The sequence below is a fragment of the Monodelphis domestica genome, chromosome 2 (assembly GCF_027887165.1).
Source record: "Monodelphis domestica isolate mMonDom1 chromosome 2, mMonDom1.pri, whole genome shotgun sequence".
Classification (NCBI taxonomy): domain Eukaryota; kingdom Metazoa; phylum Chordata; class Mammalia; order Didelphimorphia; family Didelphidae; genus Monodelphis; species Monodelphis domestica.
Window position 1 is genome coordinate 179,653,437 of NC_077228.1, and position 25,931 is coordinate 179,679,367.

The 25,931-nt window shown below is 37.8% G+C and overlaps 1 long non-coding RNA gene across 2 annotated transcripts in view; it reads left to right on the forward strand.

The window, feature by feature from the left end:
* Positions 1-25,931, forward strand: part of LOC103102576 (uncharacterized) — a 48,498-nt gene that overhangs the window by 12,335 nt on the left and 10,232 nt on the right. The window contains exon 1 of one of the 2 annotated variants that reach the window (XR_008916324.1): positions 24,080-25,575. The exons of the other annotated variant lie outside the window; for it this stretch is intronic. This is a non-coding gene — a long non-coding RNA (uncharacterized LOC103102576). Of the gene's footprint in view, positions 1-24,079; positions 25,576-25,931 lie in introns of those variants that run through there. 2 annotated transcript variants of the gene reach the window in all.

A 25,931-nucleotide genomic window follows, 5' to 3' on the forward strand; every position in this document is an offset into this window, starting at 1 on the left:
CCAGATGATGATACAGCACATCCTAAGATAAATAAATGAATACAAGATGTTCTTATAGTTCTAGTTTAAAACTGTGCTAGTACTTTTGGGATACCCTACATTAGATGACTTGAAGAAGGAGTAAATACTAATAACTAAGAGGGTTTCCATTTCTCAGAGTAAGGGACATCGGAACCTAGCACAGTGACTGGCTCCCATTAAGGGCTTACTGACTCTTCTAGAAGTGACTGGTTTTGACATGACCAGAACTAATCTTTGAAGGAAGTTAAGGTATCAAAAAAGGAGGGACACTGCTTGGGTGAATACATGGAGGTAGGAGTTGTAATGTCAGTTTGGGGAAAGCTAGTAGGCTGATGTACCAGGCTGTGAAAGATAGATTAGAGTTAGATTATAGGAGGCCTTAAAAACCTGGTGGAAAAATGTGTATTTTATTCTCTAAGCAATAAGGAACCAGTAAAGGCTGCTGTGCAGGAAACAGACCTGTGCCTTGGGAGAATATTCTGTAGAGGATATATTGGAGAGGTGAGACTAGGAGTAGAGACTCATTAGGAGGCTGTTACACCAGTTTAGACAAGAAGCAATAATAAGGGCCTGAACTAGGGTGGTGCTTGTATAAGAAGACATAAGCATAAAAGTGATGAGAGCTATTCTGGAGGAAGAATCAATAAGACTTGATTTGGGAGAGATTAAAGAAAGGGAAGAATCTATTATAAGTAGGGTTTGAAATAGGCCTCCTCCCAACTCCAATTAATATAAACAAAAAAGGACCAGACTTCTTCACTGAATCAATCAATCAAAGATACAAACTATATGGGAATGGGTCCTATCAAATCAATCAAAAATATAAACTATATATGATAGCTCTTTAATTAATTGAGAGTGAAATAATTTTATTATTGGATCAGGCCACATAGCAAACTTAATAGAATTGGTTGAGGGAATGGGATACAACTCTGTTCTGGATCTATGTAAATTATGGTGGACAGCTTAGAGACCAGCATTCCAATAAAATCTTTCTAAGAGATTCTAGCATCTGGCCACTTGGTTGAGGTAATTTCACTAGGATATGGGGATGATAGAATTTAATCTTTTCTCTTTTCTCCATGGTAGAATTTAGTCTTCTCTCTTTTCTCCCACCTTAGAGCAAAGTATGACCTTGTGAGCTTTGAAATAACAATTATAACAATGGCTAACATTTATATAGTGTCTGCTCTGTGTCAGGCACTGTGCTAAGCACTTTACTATTATTCCTCATTTGATTCTCATAACAACCCTGGGAGATTGGTGCTATTATTATCTTCATTTTATAGATTAGGAAACTGAGGCAAGCAGAGGTTAAGTGACTTGCCCAGGGTCACATAGCCAATAAAATTTCTATGGCTAGATTTAAATTCAGGTCTTGCAAATTTATGAAGCTGCATTATTGGGAAGGTCCCTGCAACAGAGCTAGGGAAATTTTGAAGAAAGGAAGGTTTTGATTTCTAATTTATGAATATTAATAGATATAACCCACATAAACTGGAGTCCTCGATAATTTTTAAGAGCATAAAGGAATCCTCAGACCAAAAAATATGAGCACCACTGGACTGCCCTGTGACTCCTGAGCCCCAAATTCCTTTTCCTAGCTGCCATGACCATTTATTTATGTGTTAGCTGCCCTTATTAGAATGTGAGCTCTTTGGGATTTGTTGTTGTTCAGTCAAGTCTGTCTGTTTATAATACTTTGGACCACAGCACTCTAATGCTATCCATGGGGTTTTCTTGGACAAGTTATTGGAATGGTTTACCATTTCTTTTTCCAGTGGATTAAGGCAAACAGAGGCTAAGTGACTTGTCCAGGACCACATAACTAGTAAGTATTTGAACCTGTCCGTGACTCTAGGTCAAGTGCTCTATTCATTGAGCCATTTAGCTGCCTCACGAATAAAGTAATAAAAAGAATCAGAGAAAGGAGTCATTATTTCTGGCTAGGAAGGGGGCCAGGCAATCAGTCAGCGAGTCTGTAAACATTTATTAAATGCCCACTCTGTGCCTTGTAATAATACAGAAAGAGGCAAAAAATAATTCCCAGCCCTCAAGGAACTCACAGTCTAAAGGGGGAGAAAACAAGGAAGTTCATAAAGGAGGAAACTTATGCACTAAGCCTTAAAGACTGGATAGGGTTCTGAGGATGGGAAAGGGTATTCCAGGAGGAAGGAATGACATGAAAACAAAGGCTGAGGGAACAACTGGGTAGCTCAGTGGATTGAGAGCCAGGCCTAGAGATGGGAGGTCCTGGGTTCAAATTTGAACACAGACAGATTTCCTAGCTGTGTGACCCTGAGAAAATCACTTGGCCTCCACTGCCTAGCCCTTACCACTCTTCTGCCTTGGAGCCAATACACAGTATTGTAAGGTAAGGGTTTAAAAAAAAGAAAACAAAGGGTGAACAACATGAGTGATCAATACCTTGTAACTTCCATATTAGTGGAAAATCTGTTGAATGAATTTTCTAACTTGGGCAGAATAATCTCTGTCAATCCATCAGTGGCCTGAAGGTGGCAAGCTAGGCTCATGTGAGGCTCCCAATGGCTGCCTCATCTAGAAGAAAAAGGCCACAAAGCTGCTTCCCTAGGAAGTGAATGAAAAAGATCATTTGTATAGAACAAACAAAGCCCTATGCTAAACATTAGGGGCATGAGTGGAACACATATATAAAGTTTCAATGGCAAAACAGATGGAAAAGGTGCCTTGACATTTAACCATAAAATCAGTAAGTAAAAGGTTTTTTTTTTAATCTTATAGAATTTTCAATAGCACGGAATAATACATATTCATTTGCTTAGTTACTTCATTTATATTGATTCAATGAGCATTTACTAAATGATTATTCTGTGCTAGCCATTTTAATAAGAGCCGAAGATGCAAAGACAAAAATGAAACATCCCTTCCTATCAAGGAAATTGTATTCTAGTAAGGGAAAACAACACGTGCATAGAAAATTAAATACAAACATGTGATGGAATTATTTCCAGAGTGTGGGCACTAGCGAATGGGAAAACCAGGATTGGCTTCCTGTAAGAGGAGTCATTTTAATTGAGATTCAAATCTAGAAGCAGAGAAAAATGATCAGGAAGCATGTTCCAAGCCTGGAGGACCATGGCCTGTGCTGTTACGGAGATGGTATCTTGAATGGAAATAGCAAGCAAACCAGTATTGGATGTGTAGAAAGGAATGTGCAATAAGCCTGGGAAGGGAGGGTGAAATCAGGTTGTGAAAGGTCAGATTGTGAAACACCAGAGAGAGATGTTTGTATTTTAACCTGGAGAGAACGTTGGGAGTTTCTTGGGAAAGGAGCCGGGGAATAAGGTAATAAGATCTATGCTTTAGGCATATCAGTTTGTCTGGGGCATGGAGGGTTGATAGGAAGGAGGAGAGAAGATGGGAATCTGGAAGACCAGTCAGGAAGCTATCATAATCGTCTAGGCAAGAAGTGATGAGATTTTGAATTTGAGTGTAGAAAAAGGCATGGAGGAGAGTTGAATCAACAGTATTTACCAAATGATTGGATGTGAGTAGTGAGGAAGGGGAAGAATCAAGGATGACTCCAAGGTGGTGAACCTACGTGGCTCAGGAATGGTAATGTCCTCTCCAGAAATAGGGAAGTTAGGAGCTGGGAAGGAGTCCAGTTTTAGACCTGTCAGTCATAGGATGCAAAAATATTGTAGAAGCAGAAATAATTTTAGGGTCCTCACCACATAGGTGAGGCTAGTTTTTCCATACAGGGTACTAAAATAATCCTTAAGATTTTTTTTAAACCTTTACCCTCTCTCTTAGAATTAACACTGTGTATTGGTTCTAAGACAAAAGAATAATAAGGGCTAGGCAACAGGGGTTAAGTGAATTGTTTAGGGTTCCATAGCTAGGAAGTGTCTGAGGCCAAATTTGAACCCAGGACTTCTCATCTCTAGGCCTGGCTATCAGTCTGCTAAAGCCCCTTGCTGCCCTCAGTCCTTAAGATTTGATTGGCCCAGGGGATTGGGGTTTGAATCAATGATGTAGCATTTTGGTGGCTTAAGTACAAAAGCCAGCAAATTAGGAATCAGGGGATCCTCTAGCAGTATTGGTAGTACCACTATAACAAATACAAAAGCAGTGAAGGTATGCCAAATGAAATCAATACTATATCCTAGCTGAATATCCTCTTCAGGCTATGGCTAAGTTAACTTCCTTTTATTAATTGTCAGATAGCCTAAAAGAATCTCATTTTAGTCTAGTCCTAACCCTGAACCACCAAATTGATCTGAGTTAAAACTGACTTATAATACAAGGGAACATTTATTTATTTATTTTTTAAAACCCTTACTTTCTGTTGTGGAGTCAATATTGTATTGTATTGACTCCAAGGCAGAAGAGTGGTAAGGGCTAGGCATTGGGGGTTAAGTGACTTGCCCAGGGTCACACAGCTGGGAAGTGTCTGAGACCAGATTTGAACCTAGGACCTCCCATCTCTAGGCCTGATTCTCAATCCACTGAGCCACCCAGCTGCCCCCCATATATTTATTTTTAAAATTTATTTATTTTCTTTTTTTTAATTTAGAATATTTTCCCATGGTTACATGATTTGTGATGCCCCCTGTCTGCCTTTCCTCTCCCCTCTTGGAGCTGACAAGCAGTTCCACTGGGTTATACATGTATTATGTTCAAAGCCTATTTCCATGTTATTCATATTTGCAATAGAATGGTCTTTTAAGATCAAAACCTTAATCATATCCATATTGAGCTACATGATCAATTATATGTTTTTTTTCCGCATTTCTGTTCCCACAGTTCTTTCTCTAGATGTGGATAGTGTTCTTTTTCCTAAATTCCTCTGGATTGGGGGATATATATTTAGAGATGACCAGTAAGTAGATAGAGATATGTTCAGGAGAGAGAATGGTGTTGAAAATACAGTCGTCCCTCATTATATTGTAGGATTTTGCGGATGAATACTGTACTGTACACAATGGAAATGCAGTGTGCCACTACTGCTTGTGCAAGTTTGCCAATGAGATTGTACATGGCACACTATTGGCTGATGGAATGAAAGGTGACCAACCACTGTGTTCTGTATCCTGGGCACTGATTGGCTCAGTGACTGTAGCATTGATCTGTTTGTTCTCCTGCACTGTGCCCATAGTTCAGCATCTATCCTTGCCCACTTTGTGGATTTTCACCTATTGTGAGGGGCTCTGGCACGTAACTCTCATGATAGGTGAGAGATCAGTGTATAGACCTAGACATTCTTTTGTGTAAAGCAATATTTAAACCCATGGAAGTTAGTGAGATCAATAAAGCAGAGACTATAAAGAATAAAAGAGTCACCTAGGTGGTGCAGTGGATAGAATGGTGGGCTTGGAGTCAGGAAAACTCATTTTTCTGAGTTCAGATCTGGCCTCGATTTTTTCCTGGTTGTGTGACGTGAGAAAGTCACTTAACCCATTTGTCTAGCCCTTACCTCTCTTCTGCCTTGGAACCAATACTCAACATTGATTCTAAGACAAAAGGAAAGGGTTTAAAAAAAAGGAAGAAGGAAATTAAGTGATTTGCTCAGCTAGGGTCACTATATAGCAGAGGTGGGATTGGAACTCACTATTTGAAAGTTTAAGAATGTCAATCAGGAGTAGGGGTGTACTAGAGCCAGCTTGTATAGGAGCTGATTGTTAAATTTTCAGTGAGAGTATTTACACTGTGGAAATCAGCAAAAGCTATAGATTGAGACTTGTTTTGTTTATTGTCTTGGTTTAAGAAAGTAAAGGAAAAAATGCTAAAAATGCAGATTAAACTTAAAAATGCTGTTGTGCATTTTTTGGAGAGTTGGATATTAAATATTCACTAGCATATCCCTAGTAAGGAGGAAAAAGCATGCTTATTTCTTGCCCTATATGTCAAGGAGCAAGAATAAAGACATATCCAGTGCTAGAGAAAGTGACTAGGCAAGCATTTCATTTTGATATTTTTTCAGCTGTATATATTCATCCTATTATGAGTAGTTAGGTAGTGCAGTGGATAGTGTGCTGGGCCTGGAGCCAGGAAGACTCATCTTCCTGAGTTCAAATCTGGCCTCAGACACTTATTGGCTGTGCAACTCTGGACAAGACACTTAACCCTGTTTGCCTCAGTTACCTCATCTGTAAAATGAGCTGGGGAAGGAAATGGCAAACAGCTCTGGTATCTTTGCCAAGAAAATCCCAAATGGGATCGCAGAGAGTTGAACTTGACTGAAATTTAAAAAAAATTTTACTCCATTAAAAATTTTTACTTTTGACCCACTAGAAAATAAACATGTGAACTCTGTGTCAAAGACACTGACTAGATATTATAGCTGAAATCTATGACGGATCTGAACAGTCCCTTTTTTAAGATTTTTAATGTTCCTATTCAAATATTACATTTTATAAAATGAAAAGTGTAACTATCTTGCAGTTACAATATACCCTTGTGTGGGTTGAGCACCTGAAAGGGAAGCTGGGGTCTGAGGGAATATGGGTGGAAGGGTTAAAGATTAAGGTAGGAAGGACACAAAGAAAGAAAATAGACGCAGAGACACAATAGTCATCAGCTTCACGTTCAGCTTGTCAGCCCTTACTCCGATGGTCAGGGAGAGTGTCCAACTGACCCCTATTGAGGGAGCTGATCTGTTTATTAAGGGTAGTTGCACAAGGGGGTGGTGGTGGCAGGGTGCCCATCATCCATTTGGTACATCAAAAGTTTTAACAGTTTAATGATAAAGCCAAAAGGATGGATGATAACACAGTAGGTCACCAGGTATCCAGGCCAGGACTCTTCTCCTTTCCGGAAAGCTGGCACCAGTCTTATCTTAGGAATGCATGTGTGGTTCTTTGATATTCCAAAAGACCCTAAAACTTGTCTGTGAGTTTACACACAAGAGATAACAGCAGAGGTTTGGCTTTTAAGATCAACCAAATTTAACCCCATCCAAATGTAAGGACTTGGCAAATAATCATTTGAAATATTAGAAACGTATCCATAAGTCTGGTCCACTTTGCTCATTAGTCAGCTTTGGAATACATCTTTAATACCTTCATGATTCATTATGACTGAAATCCTTCAAAAAGTCTTTTGAAGGGGGCAGCTGGATAGCTCAGTGGATTGAGAGCCAGGCCTAGAGATGGGAAGGTTCTAATCTGGCCTCAGATACTTCCCAGCTGTGTGACCCTGGGCAAGTCATTTGACCCCCATTGCCTAGCCCTTACCATTCTTCTGCCTTGGAGTCAATAGGTAAGGGTTAAAAAAAAAAAGTCTTCTGGAGCACCTGGAATACATCCTCCCAGGCAAACTCTGAGAATTGTTATTCCAAATTTGAGGCATTCCATAGTTTTTTACCTATTCAAAACCATTTTTATACTTTAATTGTGCTTATTTCTACCAGATAGCCATGGGGAAAATTAATTAAAAATAAAGACATTCAAATAGCACAGCAAATAACATAAGACCCCTTGCCTGGTATATATAGGGTTAACTTCCTAACAGCTTACTATAGCACCAGTGGGGAAGGACACACATGCAGAGAAAATGCATAACTAGGGAATAAATGCTTATTGAATGAATGAATACATGTGGAGGGTACATATGTAAAGAATATGTTATTCCTATTGAATTTCATTTTATTAGCTTTAGTCCAATGCTTTAGCTCAGGGGTCAGCAAATTATGCTTCCTTGAGGGATAAATCTAGCTCATGGCCTGCTTTTGTACTGCCTGGGAGCCAAGAATCTTAAAAAAAAAAAAAATCAAACCCCAAACCCATACAAAAATAATGAGCAGATTGGATTTGGCCTGTGGGGTTTGCCAATCCCTGCTTTAGCATATCAAAATCTGTTGGAGTCCTAACTATTATCCAGGTGTTATCTAGTACTCTCAGATCAGTAGCATTTATAAATTTGATATGATCATGCCATTACTGACTTTATTCAAGTCATAAATAAAATTGTTAAATAAAACAAGACCAAGCAGAGACCTCTGGTTTACTCCACTGGATATTTCCTATCATAATGACATTGAACCATTAAAAATTAATCTTTGAGATCAGAAATTCAATAAGTTATGAATTAATTGTATTATCATCATATTCATATTTCTCCATATTATCCTTTAGAATAGTATGAGATATTTAATTCCAAAGTTTTGCTAAAATGTGGGTAAGTTATATTCACTGCAAACCACTCATCTTTGAGTTTAGTAGTCCTGGCTAAAAAGGGAATGAGGTTAGACTGGCATGACCCATTATTGATAAGGTTGTACTGAGTTTGTAATCAACTCTTCCTTTTCTAGATGTTTACTAAACACCTCTTAATGTTGTATCTACTCTATGCAGGGCACTGTATTAGATACTAGGTATATATATATATATATATATGTATGTATGTGTGTGTGTGTGTGTGTGTGTGTGTGTGTGTGTGTGTGTGTGTGTGTGTGTGAAAAATAGCATTGCTTGCTCTCAAAGAAGGGGGAGGCCAGAGGGTGAAATACAATATGTAGCAAAAATGCCCTGGCTACCTACAGGAGAGATGTGTTACCTTTCTCCACTTTTGCAGGGTTCTTTGATATCCTTAAAGGGTCTGAGGGGTATCTTAGTTCTCTGCCAATGGCTCCAGCTCTGCTCCATCTCTCACGGTTCCTTCAATTATAGGGAATGACAATGACCCCTCATATCTCAGTTCCATTTAGCCACTAATAGTCAGATTAAATTTTACACAGAAATATTTACTTCAAAAGGTATAATAACAAATATACTAATTTATTCCCCGAACACTTGGGAAATATGATTCTTGCCCTGCCACCCCTGCCTTCTCCATCTCAGTCTTTGGGGAGAGAAAGGGGATTAGGTTTAAGATTCCTATAGAACATGGTCTTAGTTCCATGTTCAAAAAAACCCAACTTCATCCTTAAGTCCCAGGCACCCTGACTTCTGGGGACTTTCATGATAGAATGGCAGACTATACCATCTGCAATTCTGGCTCCAAGGCCACTATAGACTGAATTCTGGGTCCCACGAGGATCATCCTGCAGCAGTTGAATCTGAGAAAAAATACAGAACAGAAACAAACAATTATTTGAATGAGGGGTAGCTAGATTGCTCAGTGGATAGAGCACCAGACCTGGAGACAGGAGGTCCTGGGTTCAAAGCTGACCTTAGTGTGATCCTGAGCAAGTCACTTAACCCCAATTACCTAGCCTTTATCCTTAGAACTGATACTTAATATTAATTTTAGGTAGAAGTTAAGGTTTTAAAAAAAAAGAAAGGGAGGGAGCAGGGGAAGGAAAGTCCTTTCTCTTTTATTGATTAGGTTAAGCACATTTCTACTGTTCTGAACTAGGATATTTACCCAGATGCATCAGATAAGAGTAGACCAAAAGAGAAAAGTAGAAAGAGAGCTTCAGAAAAAAAGTGATGGGAAAAGAGGCTGCCTCAGTTTCAACAATTTAAAAGACACAAACAGCTATCCATACCACATGGTGCCACAAAGGCCCCTCAACTCACCTCCACGTTAGACAAACTGGTTACAAATATATGTATATGGGAGAATATGATAGTAGCAAGGATGAGCTAGGAAAGCATCATGAAAAATTTAAGGAATGAGAAAACATTTTCCCCAGAGAAAGGAGTAAAGGAAAGCTCCCTGGAGAAGTTGACCAGTCGGAAACAATTAATGGTGTTAGATGATATGTGTCTATATTCCTATGTTTAAAGGTCACTTTTATGGTTTAAACTCAGTCAGCCAACTTACACTTTATAAAATCCTTCCAATATGCCAGGCACTGTGATAATATATTACAAAAATATTTTATAGAGTAACTAATTTTTTTTTTTAAGTCTGTGATTTCACTGGATCAAAGAATTCCAGGTGAGGAAACTCTTCCTATCATTTATTTACACTCTTACACAATTAATTCACAATTAGTTCAGCAGAAAGAAAACTGGTAACAGAAATAGCAAAATCAAGATTTGACTCTGGCCTATAATCTATAATGCCTATATGGCATTAGACAAATTACTTAATCTCCTAATGACCCACACATATAAACTTAGCAATTTTAGCAAATCATTTGATAATCATTTCAACAAATATTTGTGAAGTTCTTATTTTGTGCAAGACCTGTGATTTCTTTGATTTCATCGTTCTGGAAACTGTTCAAAGACAAGAATATTGCCTCATTACTTATGAGAAGGTAGAAGAAAGCTGATTTATCTTTTTTACATGCCTTGTAAAAAGGTTAAAGAAGTAGCTTAGAGGGAAAGCCAAGATGTCACATCAAATTATCTCTAAGCTATCCTTGGAGAACAGTGTGGGGAATGGAAGGACAGGAAAAATGGAAGGCCCTTGAGGAAAGAGACGATGTGTTTCCATAAATATTATGCAACATTCAGAATACATTCTTTGTAAATAGTAAACAGAAAAAAATAATTGAAATAGCAGGTGTGTGCATATCTGATCCTTTCTTCCCAGAGGAGTACATATTTTTCTTTTTCAATTGGGTCCCAAGTTGCATATTGGCCTTTTATCTTGTCAGCAGGGGAATTAGGTGAATTTGATTTCATTCCCTGAAGGAAACAGAAAAAATTGCTGAACAGCCGGGAAGGGCATTTAAAAATCCCTAAGAAGAAATGAAATTGAATCCTTCCAAATAAGCTCTGGAATGCCAACCCTCCTCAGTCTGTCACCCTTAAGGTGAGACACTGTCGCTGAGGCACAAGGAGAGGAAATAGTCATTTATAAAAATATCTTGAGAGATTAATTTACATGATGTTGTTCGGTCATTTTCAGTTGTGTCCAACTCTGCGATCTCATATCGAGTTTTCTTGGCAAAGATACTAATGGCTTGCCATTTCCTTCTCCAGCTCATTTTATAGATGAGAAAATTGAGGCCAACAGGATTAAGTGACTTGCCTAGGGTCACACGTCTAATAAGTATCTGAGGTTAGATTTGAACTCAGATAGATGAATCATCCAGACTCTTGGGCTTGCCATCTTATCCATGTAGCCACTTAGCTTCTTTAGGTCTAAATGGTCAGCCTCAGTTTTGGAATCACAAATAGAATCATTCAGTGTTGGAGCTGAAAGGGCCCTAAGAAATCACTTTGTTCCCTAATTTAAACCTTTACGACATTTTAGATATAGGACAACTAAAGCTCATGAAAGTTAGATACTACTTTTTTCCACTTTTGTTTTTGTTTTTGTGGGTATTGTAGAGGAGACTCCTTTTGAAGTAAGGAACTGAACTAGAGTAGAAATTCTTAACCTTGGTGGGAACATCTGTAACTTAGAATGCAAAAAAAAAAATGCTTTATTTTCATTAATCTTGAATTGGAATTTAGCATTTCTTTCAATTATTTAAAAATATGATTCTGAGAAGTCCATAGGTATTCCCAGATTGCCAACAGGGCTATGACAGAAAAAAAGTGTCAAGAACCCTTGGGATAAAGGAATTTTGAGGTCCATTTAGATCTGAAATTCCATTTTGCTGTCTATTCTTTTTTAAATTTTAAATTTATTTATTTAGTTAATTGATTTAGAATATTTTCCCACGTTTCCATGATTCATATTCTTTCCCTCTCCTCTTCTCTCCCTCCTCCTGTAGCCAATGAGCAACTCAACTGGGTATGCTGCCTATTCTTGATATAGTCATTGGAATCAGAGCTGGAATGAAGCTTCATTTAGCCTAACTTCCTTTTTTTTACAGTTGAGGAAATAAATTCTTAGAAAAGTTAAATGCTTCCCCTTTGGTCACAAGGCTAGTTAGTAGTAGCATTAAATTTGAACCCAAGTCTTTTTCCAACTAGATGGCTCAGTGGATAGAGTGCTGGGCTTGGAGTCAGGAAAAACTGAATTCAAATCTAGCCTCAGACACTTAATAACTGTGTGACTCTGGGCAAGTCACTTAACCCTGTGTGCCTCAGTTTTCTCATCTGTAAAATGAACTGGAGAAGAAAATAGCAAATCACTACAGTATCTCTGCCAAGAAAACCCCAAATGGGGTTATGAAGTCAGATGGAACAAAAAATGACTGAACAACAACAACCTTTTTCACTGTCAGCATTTTCTCCTATATTTTATTGTTAGCACAGAAGCATATATAGTTAGTAAACTATTAGTACTACAGAGGAATCTAAGGTAGTTCAATGTATAAAGAACTGGGCTCAAATGTGACCTCAGATATCTATTATTTATACGACCCCAGGCAAGTTACTGAACCTCTGCCGGTCTCAGTTTCCTCATCTGTAAAATGGGGATTGTAATAGCAGCTCCCTAAATAGAACTGTCATGAAGACCAAATGAGATAATATTTGTAAAATGCATTGCAAATCTTGAAGCACCACATAAGCACTAGCTATTATTATCACACACACAAATACAGCTCTTATTTCTTTTTATGGATAATTTGATTCTACCCAGCTTGATCTCTGTACTTAATCTGCTTTTAGTCCTTTTAAAATGAACTGGAGGTTCCATTAGATCAACCAAGGGGGCCGGTATGCAAATAGTAGCCTTTTTCTATTGGAAATGAAAGGTGTAACTGTTAATAAAGGGTCAGCAAGGTTCAGGCTGGACTCAGTTATTTGTAATACAAGAACATACCCACCCAGCTATTTTCCCCTAAAAAAAAAGCCCCTGCTTTCCTCTATGTCCATATGGCCACATCCATTGTAGGCTCTCTGCACCCTGTCTACCATTACTCCCCACTATCACCATTCCCTCCGGGTAACGTAAGAACCCTAAAAAAGTCTGTCCAAGCATCTAATAACAAAAGAAAAGCACATGGCAAGCCCACATTAACATCATGATAATGGCTTTGCTTCTTTCTATAATGATGAAAGAAAGGGGGGAATAAACCAAACCTGCATAATTGCAGGCTTGTTATTCATGGCTCTTAAATTGTATTGCTTCATGAATTTTAATGTGCAGACCACTTTTTCTCCACTAATCCCCACAATTCTTTGGGAGTTTTGGCAGAGGGTTGTTCCCTCTTCCTTCCTTCTCCCTTTTAGTGTCCTGTCATAGCTGGTGTACATCAAACTGCATTGCTTAAGGATGTTGTCCTTTTTCTGGACTGGTCCGACAACCAGGCTAGATTGACATTAAATTACCTAGAAAACCCTGTCACCAGAGACATAGGTTTGTGCACATTTTAAATAGAAGTGATGGAACTGAGTACTATTCTATTCCTGACTGATTCTGTATTAATAAATTTATGAAAACAAAGTCAGTCCTCCATCTATAGTCTTATGAACTTAAGATGCTTGAAATCATTTCAAGAAGTTTCTTGAAATATATTTAAATTCACACTTTATACATTTTTAAATAAAAATTTATTGTTGTCTTTAGTTTTTATATCCAACTATAACTTTCTCCACTTCATTCCTAGTGAGCCATCCCTTGCAATAAAGAATAAAAAAGAAGAGAATAAAAATACTTCAGTAAAAGACTAATGTATCTCACTATATATGTAATACCCCCAAACCATAGTTCCCCATCTCTTCAGAGAAGGAAGTAAGGTTCATTTCTTCCTTGATAAGCTTAGCATTATAATTACATAGATTTTGCTTCAGTTTTTGTTGGTGTTGTTCTTTCTATTTACATTGTTGTAGTCATTGTAATATATGTTGCTTTCCTAGTTCCACTTAATTCAAGTTGCATCAGTTCATAATAAGTCTTCCTAGGCTTCTCTGAATTCTTTTTTTTTTAAACCCTTACCTTCCGTCTTAGAGTCAATACTATGTATTGGCTCCAAAGCAAAAGAGTGTAAGAGCTAGGCAATGGGGGTCAAGTACAGCTGGGAAATGTCTGAGGCCAGATTTGAACCTAGGACCTCCCATCTCTAGGCCTGGCTCTCAATCCACTGAGCTACCCAGCTGCTCCCTTCTCTGAATTCTTTAGTCATCATTTCCTGAAATGTAGGAACATAACATTGTATTAATGTGCCACAATTTCTTATACCATTCCCCATATGAGGAGCATCTGTTTTGTTCCAAGTTCTTTGTGACCACAAAAAAAGTGCTACTATGAATATAAAATCATCCTTCCACAATGGTTGAGCACAGAGCATATTACAACTCCTATGGTTGCATTCCTGTGTCCCCAATCAGTTTTGCAGAAATTGGGTGTGGTAATAATTTAATTTAATGTATTAACATATTCCTGCTCCTCACTCTCAAGTACAATTCTTATTGGATTTTACTCCCAGTTTTTCTAAAAGACAGAGTAACCCAGAAGTTAAGTATCTCAGGAAGTCAATGTAGCAAATTTATTGCAATGCTGAGGATTGAAATTTTCAATTCATTCCTCCTGGATTCAATTCAATCTTACCTCTTAAAATCATAGTATTCTGTTTGTTACTTGATTTAAAGTGTAGTGTATTGACTAGAACACATGTTCCTCTGGAACTGAAGGAAAAAATTGCATGTCCGTCATTTGTTCCTGTTGTTTTGTTGTAACCAACTTTTTGTGACCACATTTGGGGTTTTCTGGGAAAAGATACTAGAGTGGTTTACCATTCCCTTCTCCAGATCATTTTACAGATGAGGAAACTGAGACCAACAAGATTAACTGACTTTCCCAGGGTCTCACAGCTAATAAGTATCTAAGATCATGTCTGAACTCAGGAAGATAAATCTTCCTGATTTCCATACTGGTGTCCTAGCTACCATACTATTTCCTCATGCCATACAGTACATGTCCATACTGCTCAATTAAAATTAAAAAAAAATTTTTTTTTAAACCCTTACCTTCTGTCTTAGAATCAATATGGTGTATTGGTTCTAAGGCCAGAGAGTGGCAAAAACCAGGCAATGGGGTTAAGTGACTTGTCCAGGGTCACACAACTAAGAAGTATCTGAGGCCAAATCTGAACCCAGGACCTCTGTCTCTAGGCCTGGCTCTCAATCCACTGAACCACCTGGATGCTCCCATACTACTTAATTTTTTAACCCTTCTTTGTACTTCTTAGTTCCGACCTTCAATGTCACTTTGAATAATAGTATAAAAAGAGTTTGAATAATTAAGGGTATTAAAGCTGCTGATGTACTCCCTACCAAGAAAATTTCCCATAGGTAGTTCTCTAATGCTTCAACTATGACTGTCCATACTGAGGAAAGTATACATAAAGTGGCCTTTGGGGCATCCCACATATATGCCTGGGATGGCAGTGGGAGGTGAGGATCATTCTTTTCCCATTCTTGCTTCTTAAATAAGTGCATTGAGAGTTGCTTTGTCCTGGCATATTCCCTTATTCAATAACCATAAATCAAGGAAACTTAGAACTGGAAGAGACCTTTGATGCCTTCTAGTTCTAACTCACCATTTTATAGATAAGGAAACTGAGGCCTCCCAGATGTATAAAAGGATTTGTTCAAGTTCACCTAACAGGTTGATAGCAGAGGAAAGAGAAGTGCCATACTATACTGCAATGAGTTAAATATTATTTACGATAACTTTTGAATTACTATTTACTATACTAGTGAATATTATTCCAAAGTAGAAAAAAGCACAGGACTTCAAAGTTAGGAAATCTGGATTTATGTCTTGGTTCTGATATTATTAGTTAGTTATTTCACTTTGGGCAAGTCATTTAACTCTTTCAACCTTCTTTCTATTTCTCTTCCAGAGCATCCCATCTTCCATTTTTGTGCGTTTATACAGACTGTTCCTCACATTTGGAATTCACTCCCTTCTCACTTATTTCTACCTCCTAGAATCACTAGTTTCCTTCAAAGCCCATCTCAAATGCCATCTTATTCAGGAGGCCTTTCCCTATTCTCTCAGCTGCATGTGTGCTCCCCACCCCTCATTATGTTGTATACATTTTGTATATACTTGAATTAATCAATCCACAAACATTTATGAAGCCCCTACAATCTGCCAGTGCTGTATCTAGAAATACAAATATATCAGGCCCTACTTTAAAAATAAAAACAAACAACCCCAGCCTCCTTGCCTTCTGTTTTAGAATTGTTAAATTTGTAGTTAGACTGAATAGATTTAATTGGTTGCCAGGGATTTAATTTCTAAATCCCAAAAATGAATTACTAAAGTAAAATGGAATTTATGGTAGTCTATTTTTACAATAGAGGGAAGATATTAAGGAAGAGAGAAAAGGGGAGAGAGAGAGCTCCAGCTTCCTCTAAACTAGGTAACAATTCTAAGGCCTCAGCCAGGGGAAAGGAGGCTCAAGAGCCTTTCCTGGAAAGGCTAAGGAAGGGAGTCAGCCTTTACACTCACCACATTGTCAATTCAATCAGCAGATACTTTTATCAGCTTCAACTCCAGCAGGCTCCACTCCAAGTGTGTCTCTTTCAAACTCCAAGTGTCCCTCCTCACTCCAAGTGACTCTCTTTACTCCAAGTATGTCTATTCATGCCAAGTGATTCCCTTCAAGTGTCTCTTCACTCCAAGTCCAAGTGTCTCCCCTCTGTGTGTCTCTGTTTCCACTTTTAAAGAACTTTTTCTCTTGTGTCACTTCCCCTAAATTTTACATCTACAAATCACAGCTGACACTTCACTCCAGGACTGCCCACTCTTTCACATGTGGGTCACAGACCTCCCACTCAATGTATGAAATGGGTGTTCACACTTTTTTGTGGTTAAAATCCAAAATGGGTAGATCTCCATACTCAACTTTAAGTAATGTGTTTTGCACTTTGGGGATTAAAATCTAAAAATAGACAGGGGATTACAATTTAATCTTCACAACCAAGGAAGTGCTAAGTGTCTTCATTGTCACAATCAGGAGAGAGCCAAATCCAATCTTCATAGACTCAATATTAAGTATCAGTATGAAGGCAGAAGAGCAGTAAGGGCTAGGCAATGGTGATTAAGTGACTTGCCCAGGGTCACAGAACTAGGAAGTATCTGAGGCCACATCTGAACTCGAGACCTCCTGACTCCATGTCTAACATTCTATCCACTGAACCACCCAGCTACCCTTCTGTCCCTGCTTTTAATTAGCATGCATTTTATCAGGGTAGACATCATATAATCAATCAATCAACAAGCTTTTATCATAAATTTACAATGTACAAATTTAATTAACTAATTAAATTTATAATGTACAAAATATATTAGTTACAATGTGCCTGCCACTGTATTATGCTCTGGACACTCAAAGGCAAAAACTGGGTCCCTGCCTTCAAGAAGCTTACATTTTAATGGGGGGAGACATCATTCAAATAACTATGCACACACACAAATATAGTATATGCACAGTTATTTGCATGATGTCTTCATCATTAGAGTGTAAGCTTCTTGAAGGCAGGTTATGTATATATAGTGTATATATGATATCTGTGTTTATATTTTTATACACACACACACACACACACACACACACACACATCTCAGCTAGGTAGTAGAGTAGATTGAGCACCAGACCTGGAGTCTGTAGGCATTGGGTTCAAATCTGACCTCAGACACTTCCTAGCTGTGTGACCCTGGGCAGGTCACTTAACCCTAATTGCCTAGCCCTTGCTCCAAAAGAGAAAGAAAGAAGGAAGGAAAAAAGGAAGGAAGGAGAGAAAGAAAGAAGGAAAAAAAAGAAAAAAGGAAGGAAAGAAGGGAAGAAAGAGGAAAGAAACAAAGAAAATACAGGGAAACAGATTTAGTTCAATATAAGGAGAAACTTTTTCTCCCTAAACAAAATGGGCTGCCTCATGAAATAGTGAGTTCTTTATCACTCAAGGCTTTCAAGCAGACTTTGCTGGAATATTATAGAGATTTCTGAATCGGGCAGGGACTCAACCTTGTGATATCTAATGTTCCTTACCCCTCTGATTATATGATTCGAAACAAGATTTTGTAGTCTATGAAGGTCAGAACAGGAAAAAGTTTTTGAATATTTATGGAAAATATTTTTAAAATATGACCTTAATAATTTTATTAAATAAAATATTTTAGCAAAAGTGTAGCATAGTGGTTAGAGAACTGGCCTTTGAGTCAGGAAGACCTGTGTTTAAATTCTACATTTGACACATAAAACCTAGACAATTCTTTTAAGACTTGTTTAAGTGGCAGAGAAACTGCTGTATCTGCACTGGTGATATATAGAAAAAAAGACTGGGAGAACAAAATTTCCAAGTGCATTGGATTAATAAGTTTGTAAGGCATGCGAAGTCGATGAGTCTGCAGACATGTGCAGTTTGGTCTGAAACCCCCAGCATTAGGACCAAAGATTTTTATAGGCAAAAAGAGGGACAAAGCAGGAGATTGCATCAAAGATTGCCAAAACAAACTGAGAACTCGGTGTCGAGAAGGTATTTCCACTACAGATGATTTTCAACCATTTGTAATGTGGACGGAGTGTGGCCAAGGTGGGGCCACTTACAATTCTAACACTGGATTGCATTAGAGCATATGTCTACCATGTGATTATCCAGTTTTGAAAGGGGATTTTGACAGCCCCTGGGAAAAGAGGATCTAAGGTCTTGGTGGAGCAGGAAATCTTTCGTTTGTGGTGAGCTTGCAAAGAAACAAGAGAAGGAAGGGTATTATGGGAAGAAGGGGCTGAGACTGCAAATTAACAATGAATTGCAGATTGTTGACCACAGAGGATGTTGACATACAGCTACTCTGATATCTAAATGATTAATATGATTATCTTCTTATATGAGTATATATGTTACATATATACACATCCATTCATCTTAAAGGTGTAATGTGGAAAATTAACATGGAATTGTAATGATTTTTATATGAAACCTTTCTTAAACTTTGGGTTTTGAAGACTAGACAACTTCCAAGGTAAAGTAATTTACTACCAGGTCTCAGGGCATCTCACTGGGCTGACTTTTGCTAGAGGAAAGGTGGAGATCTGTTCCTTATTTATTGTAAACAAGAATTCTCTTAGGTAAGAAAAGCCAGCAAGCTCTAGCCACTGTGTTAGACTACAATGACCCAGCCATGTGGTGAGGAGGAAAGACATTGGTATCCTCATTCTATGGGCAAAGACCTGCTTCTTCCTTTGATGAAATAATGAGGGAGGAGTTGGGGTCTAGGTCTACCTCCTCAGTGGCTATATACTAATCAGAGATGTCTTGGGAGGTCCAGAGGAGGGACTGAGTGATGAGATTAATATGGGTTGCCAATGATAAATTGATGCTTTAAAATCTTAGAAACACTTTGAAATTGTTTTTCTTTAATGATGTTTTTAGATCTTATGTTTTTTACTAGTAAGTAGAAAATAGACTCACTATGTGGACTTTCTCCCATTTGGTAAGAGCTTGCAAGGTCAAGCATGGAGGGAAAGGGGTGGGGGGGGAACACCTAAGCTATGTTATGACTTTATTCCCTTTGATAAGAGTTTTGCAAAGCTGAGAAAGGACACTCAAGCACTAAAACAACCTTGAAAGCTTGGCAATCAGGACATGGAAGGGAATATCACCCAAGTGAACTGGGGATCTTTGTACTTCTTCCCTGCCCCTTCCCCTGGAATGCTCCCTGGAACACCCATAGGAGTAATCTGAGGGAGGGTAGAGAATTCCCAGAACAGGGAGGAAGATAATACCCCAGACCTATAATAGCAAATCTAGAAATCTGAAATCCCCTCTATGTCTTTTCTTTTTTCCTTCCTCATGGTTTTTCTGTTTCCCTGGCTACACTCTTTGTAACATCCTTGAAAAAACACTTTCATGCCTTTAGACGAAGGGGTCTGTGCTGCAATTCTTTGGGATGGAACCAGCATTCCCTCTCCCATAACAAAATTCACCCTCTCACAACAAGATCACAAGGATTAGATGAGAAACCCACCAGAGGAGTTTTGTCTCTTTAGTCCCACTCTTTTGCCCTCCCTATTCTCTTTGGTGCCTTTTTGGATTGTGGAGGGAGTAAATGGCCAGTTTAGGTTGTCTTGAGCAGCTGATTAATAAATTAATTTAAAATTAAGAAATACTGGCTCTTGAGAATTTCAATCATCACAGTAACAGAATACATACAAAATAAACCCATTATATTGAGATAAAGATGTAATTGTTTCTTATTCAAGTTCTGAACATATATATATATAATATATATCATATATATAAATATAATATAATAATAATAAAATAATAAAATGAACCATTTGCATTTACAGGATTTTTCAACACTCTGAAAAAGTTCAACCATTTAAAATCTTTAAGGTATATTACAAAAACTATTATCTGCTCTATAGTAAGTTTACTCTGTAAAGCCAGTGACACTAGATATATATGGTAACTGAGTAATTCTGTATTACACTCATGCCAACTCAGTGGGTCGGTCTTCATTAACACTAAGCTGCAAGATGATGAGTTTTAGAGCGATCCTGATGTGCTTTGGTAGAGAGAGTTACCACACTAACGTGATCACAAATGTTTGGCATATCAACATATCAGTATCTTTTTTTTTTTTAAACCCTTACTTTCAGTCTTAGAATCAATATTGTGTATTGGTCCCAAGGTAGGAAAAATGGTAAGGTCTAGGCAATGGGGGGTTAAGTGATTTGCACAGAGACACATAGCTAGGAAGTGTTTGAAGCCACATTTGAACTCAGCACAAGTTCTGCCCCACTGAGGAAAGACGGACTGGGGGCCACTTTCTCCTATCTAGTATGAAGGACCACCAGGAAGGAAGCAAGCTGGCCCAGAGGGAGAGCAGAAAGAGAGTGGAGCCCTTAGCACCTGACTCAAAGACCAAAGCTCTCTGGAGTTGGGGTCCATCTCCACCAAGCTGTGGCCATTTTCTGGAGGATATAAATAAAGGACAGGCCCCCCCTACCCCATTGCTCCCCTCCCCTAAAAAAAGGTCCAGCTCTCAATCCAGTGAGCCACCTAGATGTCCCTGATGTATCAGTATCTTTAATTTATTTGTTTCAGAATTTTGAGAAAATGACAAGAACCTTCAATGTGGAGAAATCCAATGTAGTAGTTACACTTACACCATTTGTGACAAAAGAATTTTACTATGAGTTATTTAACTCTAAAGGAGCCTTGCTTTGGCACTGTCCTTGAGATCCACATATGGACTTGATAGATTATATGCTCTATTAGTTCTAGGAACTAAACTTCTTTGGATGAGTCCCAAGAGAGAATCCTATCAGACTCAGAATTCACATATGTATTTGCCTATGTGTTTTATACATATACATCTATATCCACACTCACATATCTTTATAAACATATATTATGCATGTTGTGCAATTTTTGAAGATATATGATGCCATTTTTGATAAGGAGGCATCTGTCTTGGAACTCATTCACATTATATGTATATATAATTAGACTCTGGGCTATATTACTGACTCTCTGGATTTTCACTAACATGCCCAAGAAACTAAAAGACTTCTAACATGGGAAGTACCTTTCACCCCTGTGGCCTCTTCCTTTGTTTGACTGGATCCTCTATTTTAAGGAAGACATCCAGGATAATCATACCTTCATTCCTCTCTGGACTGTATAAGGATGATAATAGAAATTAAGTCTTGTTATATTAGTTTAGAGATAAGAAGTAGAGAAGCAGAGTATCAAAATCAGTTTATAAATCAATAATCAATCCATTGCTTTATTATTTTTACAGTCTATTTTTTTTTATACCCTCCAGACTTTCTCTTCCATAGCCCTGAATAGGTCATTTCTCTTTCCTCCTTTTTTTTTCTTCTCTTCCTCTTATAGGCGGCCTTCTGTAAGAGATCCTTGAGGGCAGGAACTGTCTTTCTCCTTGTATTTCCAGCACTTAGCACAGTCTGATATATAGTAAGTACTTAATAACTGTTTGTTGACTAGATATGTGATATATAATAGATATAGATTTTATATACATGCGTATACATATACATGTAATAGGAATAAGTTTCAGGACAGATTTATCATCCTCAAAATTCATATTATATGTATATATAAAATACTCATTATATATATATATATATATAGAGAGAGAGATGTGTATATGCATGTGTATAGGTACAGGTACATGTGTATGTGTGTTACTCAAAATTAATATTAATAGATAATATTAATACTCAAAAATTAACATAATTCAGACACTTCCCAGCTGTGTGACCCTGGGCAAGTCACTTCACCCCCCACTGCCTAGCCCTTACTACTCTTCTGCCTTGGAACACAGTATTGATTCCAAGATGGAAGGTAAGGGTTAAAAAAATAAAAATAAAAATTCATATCATAAGCATATCTATATTATGCGTATAAAATGAATTTTAAGTGTGATGTCTATCTTGGAATTGGAAAAAGATTTATTATGTGTGCCACATGTATCTATTTGTCTAAATCTATCTATATGCAACCCTGGTGCTGGGGCATCCTGCTACCATTATTTTCCTCACTTGTGAAATGAAGGAGTTAAATTAGATATCGCCTAGGTCCCTTCCAGCTCTAACATTCTATGATTCTATAAATTTACATTGGAGATTTTCAAAAGCACTTAAGACTACCATATGCCCAGAAGAGCTGTGAACTCTTTCTATAGGCAGCTGCGCCATCCTTTGTTGACCCTGAAGCCCAGGGCATTTTATCCTCCCACTGCTCTGGTTGACTGTAGAATGGTCCTTGAACACATAAAATAAGACTGGCAAGTCTTCCTGTAACCATTATACCTAGCAAGAGTTCAGCTTCTGGGACATTTTGCCCTCTTCTCCATCTTTTTAAAGGGAAACGTGGGAGGTTTAAAAAAAAAAAAGGAAGTGTTCCTTACTTAAGTGGCCCAGAATAAAAGGAAGAAACAAGCTTGCTCACTTTTGCTTTGATTCATATAGTTTGCAAATTTGTGCACATTTGAATTTCATTCTGCCTTTTTATTAGACAAATGTGGGTAGATTTTTTTTTTACCTTTTTGAGTTTTTAACAGTACATAATTGATTTTTTTTTGTTTTGAAAGGACTTTTCTGTATGCTCTCTTCTCTCAATTTCTACTATGTTAAGTAAATTCTGTTTTTTGACATTAGGCTAGGTTGGGAACACCATGTTCTATTCCATTTTTTATTGTGAATAATCTTTCAGAAGTGCCCTGACAAATACTGTTTCACTATGGATTTTGGCCATTTCCTCCTCTTTTTAATACCTTGAGGAGATTAGTGGCCTTTCCAATAAGCTCCTTTGTTGTCTAAGGGATTCCACATGAGGCCTCTAGCTCCAATACAGCCTACATGATTCCATTAGTGTGCCCGTTTAGACTGAAGGAGTAGCCTATCACACTAGGAAGAGATCAAGCTCAAAGCTATTATTGTCCGCAGATGTGTGGGGAAGGCAATTTCTACTGATAGTACCCGAAATCTGAAAGCAGTGAACTATAGGCAAGATGTAGAGGTAGAATCAATAAGACTTGACAACTTATTAAATATATGGAGTGAAAAGAAGGTTGATAGAACCCTCAATAGAAATAAGGGAATTAGGAAGAGGGAGAAGATTATGGGAAAAAGATCTCAAGTTTCTGTTTTGCATATGTTCAGTTGGAAATGCTCATGTGATGCTGGATTTGAAGCGTTCAATAAAAAATTACTGATGGGAGCTGGAAAGGATTGATTCAAGGTGAAATGGGAAGAACCAAGAGATACAGTAACCAGTAACAGAAATAATGTACAGTGATCAACTGTGAAGGATTAAGTTATAACCAGCAATGCAGGGATCCAAGATAACCCTAAGAACTCAAGATAAAAAATGCTATCCATAACCATAGAAGGAACTTTCAGGGCATGAATACAGATGGAAATATGCCATCACTCACCTTATTTCCTTCATGTCTTTTTTCTTTTTTTATTCTTTTTTTTCCTTTTAAACATTATTTTATTTGGTCATTTTCAAACATTATTCATTGGAAATCATGTCTTTTTTCTTGCATATGTAACATGTCTTCTTTTATGACATGAGGAACATGGAAATTTGTATTGCATGACAATACTGTAAAAAACTATATCAAATTGTTTACTTTTGGGGGAGGAGGAAGGGAATGGAGGGAGGGACAGAATTTTGAATTGCAAAAGATCAGAAAATAAATTTAAATAATTTTTTATTTGTCATAAGGGAAAATATTTAAAAGAATAGGCCAAAAAAAAAAAGGGAGGGGGGAAGGAGCCAATATGGTGGGGTTAGAAGCAGCAAAAACTGGAAGCTTTCTGAGAATCCTTTCAAATAAATTAGTGATGGGACCTGAAGATCAAGAGAGATTTTTGAAAGATAAATATTGCAAGGTGTTCTGAGAAATACATCTGGTTATGCTACTTCTTGCTATTCCTTACATATGATATTTCATCTCTTCACTCAAGACATTTTCACTGACTATCACCTATGCCTGGAATTCTCTCTCTCCTGGCCTCTACTTCTTGGCATCTGTGACTTCTTTTGGATCTCAGCTAATGGCTCACCTTCTACAGGAAGCCTTTCCTGATCTCCCTCAACACCAGTGCCTTTCCTCTGTTAATTCTCTCCAATTTATCTTTGTATAGCTTGTTTACATGTTGCCCCTTCCTTTAGATGATGAGTTCTCTGAGAGCAGAGATTGTCTTTGCCTTTCTTAGTATCATCAGTGCCTGGCACTTAACAATAATTTAACAAATGTTTGTACACTGGCTGAGCCATTTGCAGAGAGATTTGGACTACTTGCCTTTCTTTGTAGACATACCACTACCCTACCCTATACCTGTAATGGATTCTCCCATGGTAACCTCCTTTTACAACTTGTGTGACTTTTGACAAGTCATTGAACTTCTCTGCACTCCAGTTTCTTTGTCTAGAAAAGGAGGGATTGGACCAGATTACCTCTAAGGCCCCTTCTAGCTCTAGGTCTGGAATTCTGTGATATTAATGATAGTAGTTAATATTTATGTAGTACTTTAAGATTTGCCAAGTGCTGTAGGTATGCCATCACATTTGATCTTCACGACAGTCTTGGGAAGTAGATGTGATTATTAACCCTATTTTACAGGTGAAGCAGAATTAGAACTCTGATTTCCTGACTCCAGCTCTCACACAATATCCAAGGTCACACAACTAGTGGCCAAATTGGCCTAAAATCCAAGACTTCTGGTTCTCCATTCAGTGTTGCTTCTATCCCACTATACCACACTACCCCTCTCTCCTTGTCTAGTAGGCACTCTGTATTGAAACAGAGTCCTTTCCTAAAAGACTGCCAGATCCAAAGAATAAGACCTTTTATTTATTATGTTCATTCCAATGTCTTAATGGGAATGACGGTTACATTTATAATAAATCAAACTGAAGGCATTATTCATTAGAATGAATGTTTCATCACAATGGAGTTTATATATCCCACCCAGAAATTAAAATTCAAAAGGAAAAACCCTCCAAGCCATTCGATTAGTGTGTTATTAAAACACACACAGAAGTTAGATGGAGTTGTAGGTGTTCATTTACATTCTCAGAGCAGCATAAAGGCAGCCTACTTGTATATAGACATCATAGTAAGTGTTTTTATTACATCAGTGTAAAACTTAATGGGCGAACCCACCACATTCACGCATTCATGACTAGTAAAGAGTAGGAGGTTCCATGTCAAATCCCGTCCAAATGATTCTTGAACTGAGTTCAAATGTTCATCTCCTTGTCTTCAATTAGAGAGGTATGGTTTGAATGTCTCTCATATTGCTATATAAATATGGGGAGAAAATCAGGGGGATTTTGATTTTGATTATACCATCGACTCTCAATTATCCTCACTAGTAGATAATCCAAAATGGCAGATAACCCAAAATTTATTCATATTTGACATTGCATTTCATTGTTATATTCATGGTTGATTGTAGTTGTCTCTGATATTAGAGGAACTTAAACTTTAAGAATCAACCACACTGGGGGCAGCTAGGTGGATTTGAGAGTCAGGCCTAAAGACAGGAGTTCTTGGGTTCAAATATGACTTCAGACACTTCTTAGCTGTGTGACCCTGGGCAAGTCACTTCACTCCCATTGCCTAGCCCT